This window comes from Phalacrocorax aristotelis, chromosome 6, assembly GCF_949628215.1.
Source record: "Phalacrocorax aristotelis chromosome 6, bGulAri2.1, whole genome shotgun sequence".
NCBI classification, from domain to species: domain Eukaryota; kingdom Metazoa; phylum Chordata; class Aves; order Suliformes; family Phalacrocoracidae; genus Phalacrocorax; species Phalacrocorax aristotelis.
The window spans coordinates 29504407-29507881 of record NC_134281.1 but is presented as its reverse complement, the minus strand read 5'-3'; positions in this window follow the sequence as shown (position 1 = coordinate 29507881).

Here is a 3475-nt window from a genome sequence, read left to right as displayed (position 1 = left end):
CTCTCTCAGTATACTTATTAACATGATTAGACAGTATTCTGGGTCGTATTTAATTTAGTCTTTGTTTTGGGTTTTTGGTTTTTCCTTAGGAGACTAAATGACCTTCTCCAGTGCATTCCAGTGTTTGACATGCTTTTTTGTTCCTAATGCATGATAACTGAACGCGTGTTCCGGTTTGGAATGTCTTAATTTTGTCCAGGTAAATCTGGATTTATACATTTGACACAGTTTATAGTAGCCTCTGTGAAGTATTGAGCATTGGATGGCTAAGTAAGTCTATTCAATAGTGACATATGCCAAGGAATGTGTTAAATGTTGCAATTTGCTAATGGTTATCCATATAACAGATTGTTAGAGAATTGATTTCTGATAGTCTTGCAGCTAGAGGTAATCTGATTCCCTAGAAAAGATTTATTAGTCATTTTCTTGTGAACAAGTAGAGCTGTAGTGAGAAAAATGACACTTTAAAACCTTGCTGTTTATTGGGCTGGACATGTCGGTGCAAGGTGATTAATGAGATTGGTTTGCTTTTTAACAAATATTTCAGTCAAAAAGACCCCCAAAAACCTGACTCCTCCCTGTGTAGAAGATGTCAGTCTTGATGCATGCTGCAGCTTCCCACCTGGCCCCTGTTGCAGCATTATCCTGTCCTCACAAACATTCCAGAAGTTTTACAGCCCTACTCTGTTCCCTGTAACAGATTTTTACTGTGAATATATCAGAACTTTCTACAAAGATCTGTCTTGAAAACTTTTTTTTTTTAAAGCAAATCCCTGAAATTCCACCACACGGACATAATGCAACATTGAAATGCTTTGCTTTCTGGAACTGATGGCCCCCCAGCTGTGAACTTATCCAGGCTTCAGTCTGGGTAGGGAGGACTTCAACCATAAGCTGCTCAAAGATATTTTTTTTTTCTTTCTTTGCCATAGCTTTAACAAATGTGGCTTAGCACTTTGGAAAACAATTTTAGTACTTGACAAAGTTTACCATTTAGTGTCTTAAATTTAGGTTCAAGTTTTAAAACTTGGCAGTAGGCTGTTGTATAAAGTCCAGTAGCTACTGTTCATTTGCATGTTAAACTCCTCTTCCCTCGCTCTGGACCTTGCTGTCGCTTGATGGGGGTTGCTTTACCTATTAGCGTTCTGTCATAAGGGAAATGATGTCACCGTGAGATTCCCTTTGCTGTAAGACTTGCTGATGAAGCCTTCACCCGTTTGCACCTGAAGCTAGAAGCAAAAGAAGTTGCTGTGATAGGTGAGAAGAAATACACTTCAAACCAAGTGGTATTGGTCCTTCTTTGTCTTGCCTGTAGTTAGACTGTGTTTGGCGTGTGGTATGTAAGTATTCAGATGCTCGGGGATTCTCTCGGGAAGGAAGTACCCTTCATCGCTTCCATCTGTCAGCCTAGCACTTGTAAATACATGTCCATTCCGATTGCTGTTTCAGATCAGCTTTATCCCAATGTAAAAACTGCACAGGCTTCTTTGAGTAAGTGTTATTTTCTCTTACTGGAAAGACCTGGGTTTTTTGTGACATGAAATGGAAGTCTTCAGGCCCCAGAACAGAGGGGGCAGGTTTTAAGGAAATAGGTTATTCATGACTTTCTGGTGAAATATTGCATTGTATAGACTAGTAGTGCATGTCCACTAAATATAATCTGGGGGGTGGGAGAGCGGTGATTATAAATGCTTTAAAATTTATGGGGAAACTTCTAGATTAGTTGCAGCATACCTTCCTTCCCATTGTGATAACTAAGGTAATGTCCAGTCCCTTAAGCAAGAGAGGTGTTTGTGAAGCTGAGCAGTCTGTCTAGGAGCTGTCTGTCACTTTGTCCCCAGCTTTAAAAAGCGTGGGAGAATGTGAAGCTTTTATTTTCATGTTGTAGTGAATTTACTGAATATTTATGTTCTTTATTATATATATATATAATGTAGTTGTTTGATTAAACCATTGATTGCACTGTGACTCTTTGAGTGCTATAAACTATTTTATTTTGGGAATGACTTTTGCTCTTCCACCTTTTAAAGCCATGGTATTTTTTAAGTACATAATGTGCGTTAGGTACGGGTAAACCTAATAGCTCTAGCATCCAACTAAAGTCGCACTGAAATTCTCAAATTGACAATAAAAGCAAAAATGTTACCAACAACCTATTGGAAATTCCAGTGCTGCTTCCTCTTATAATTCATGAAAGAAACCCTTTGGCCAGTTTTTGTTTGTTTGTTAGTGCTGCCGTGTTTGTGGTTGTCCAGAGGGAAGGGTGAGTAGGGGCCGCTGATCCACTGGTGGTGATTTGAGTCTGGCCCTGAGCACTGTTACAGCCCATTGAAACCAATCAAACTCCTGAGCGCATTACGTGCCTTGAATGAGAAATACCGAGGCACATTGAAGACAGCAGCTCTTCCAGAGACACGTCAAAAATGGGATGAAGGATTTTCACAGCACTTGGGTTAAACCCAGCAACTTCGGTTGCATGTAATACATTAGGCAGCTTCAAGAGAACGCAGTGTAGGATAACTGTAACAAATCACTTGGGCTGGGGTACGTTATTAAAAAAAAAGTGTTCTGCTCCTTTCCTTGTTTTAGATCAACAATTCAAACTTCTTACCAGAAGGATGCACCTTGGGCTAAAAGGGAAGACTTGTGTACACTAAGGGAGGAGTTTCTTGAGATGTACTGAACCTAAGCTCGCTCTGGTTGTGGAAGGAGGTCTGTTTCTGCCTGTACTCCTGCTGCATGTTCTGTTGACACTGATTTTTCAGAGGCTTCTGTGAACAGCTTTAACTCTCTCTCAAAGCTTCCCTCAGTCAGAGCTAAACAGAAAACCCCCAGAGAGATCATGGGCAGCTGTCCTCTGCTGTGTGCAGTGGGTAGGTAGACATGTCCCTCAGCTAAAAAGCGTTAACTTAAAGGTAACAATTTTCCATCATCTTCTGGTGTTTGTCTGCCAGCATGCTGATCAGCTGATATCCTAATACTGATTTCAGTACCCTAATGGTTCCAGCAGTTAATCAGTTCTGATTTTCTGTTCAGCCCAAGCCACTTGCCGTAACACCTTGATCCAAACAAGAGAGTTGTTGCATGTTGAAGGTCTGGCATTAGTGATAGTGGCGCAGAGCACCAAGTATCAGCTCTGGCCCGGTTGTACAACATCACAACCCAAAGCAGTTTTGATCAACTTGGGTAATCCACATTGCCAGGGTTGGCTATTACAGTAGTAAATATAGCAGTAAATTAGGATAATGCAGGTGTTGGTGGCAAGGTTACTACTGGCCGCTGTTTTGAGGCACAGCCATCTGCTTGGCTGTGTTCCCCAAACTCTGTTTCCATACAGCATGAGGACAATGTATTAGTCATGCCTCCTAATAGAATAAAAAAATATGAAGGCGAAGCCTCTAAACAACAGCCTTGAACCAACACTAGTTAACTAATTATTGCAGGGCTGACCCTACCTGATGAACTGAGACACCTA